The sequence below is a fragment of the Myotis brandtii genome, unplaced genomic scaffold (assembly GCF_000412655.1).
Source record: "Myotis brandtii unplaced genomic scaffold, ASM41265v1 scaffold10, whole genome shotgun sequence".
NCBI lineage: Eukaryota > Metazoa > Chordata > Mammalia > Chiroptera > Vespertilionidae > Myotis > Myotis brandtii.
Window position 1 is genome coordinate 1,832,008 of NW_005353325.1, and position 1,193 is coordinate 1,833,200.

Genomic DNA, 1,193 nt, shown 5'->3' on the forward strand with positions numbered 1-1,193 from the left:
CAGCGGCGTCCCCTCCTCCGACTCCATCCCGGGGCGAACGGGAGTCCGGGTCACGTGACAAGACCAGGCCGCTCCTCCCCCGCGTGACCCCGGTGGGCGGGGCCCGGTGTGGCTGTGGGCGCTCTGGTGCGCGTGCGCAGAGTCGCAGCCCATCCTTTTCTGCCTGGTGCCGCATTGCTTAAGCACAGTTGTATGATTACTTTGAAGGTAAATTTGCAAATCTCTCAAAGCAGTTTTCACCTTCATTGAGAGTCTTACTGAACTTTTTCTGCACTCTTTAGAAAGCCATGTTTGGATTGCACCGGGCCCATTTGTCCTGGAGGTTTGATATATATATCTTACTAAAGTATCCTGATTTGGAAGGTGAATTAAGGGTTTAATATGGGCAAGATTATCCCATTTCCTAGTAACAGATAAGAGAGAAGTCACTATGGTTGCCATTTTTTTAAATTTTATTTATTGATTTGAGAGAGAGAGAGAGAGAGAGAGCTTTGTTGTTCCACTTATTTGTGCATTCATTGGTTGCTTCTTGTATGTGCCCTGACTGGGGATAGAACCTGCAACCTTGGCTTATGGGACCACACTCTAACCAACTGAGCTACGGGGCCAGGACCCACTAGGGATGTCATATTTAAGCAAGTAAAATGCACAGGTGCCCAGTTAAATAAGAAATTTCAGATAAACAACAGATAATATTTTGTTATAAGTGTGCCATGATTGCATAGGGCACACTTATACCAAAAATGTATAAGCAACAACTTACATTTTAACTTCTTGAAATATTATAACAAGATAATATTTTGTTATAAGTGTGCCATAATGATTGCATGGGCCACACATACCAAAAATGTATTGTTGTTTATCTCAAATACAAATTTAACTGGGTGTCCTGTTTTTATCTGTCAATCCTAGAAGTCACTTACCTGAGCTAAGAGGCACAGCCTGACGTTAAAATCAATCAGATTCTAGAGCAGCCGTGGGCAAACTACGGCCCGCGGGCCGGATCCGGCCCGTTTGAAATGAATAAAACTAAAAAAAAAAAGGCCGTACCCTTTTATGTAATGATGTTTACTTTGAATTTATATTAGTTCACACAAACACTCCATCCATGCTTTTGTTCCGGCCCTCCGGTCCAGTTTAAGAACCCATTGTGGCCCTCAAGTCAAAAAGTTTGCCCACCCCTGTCCTAGACT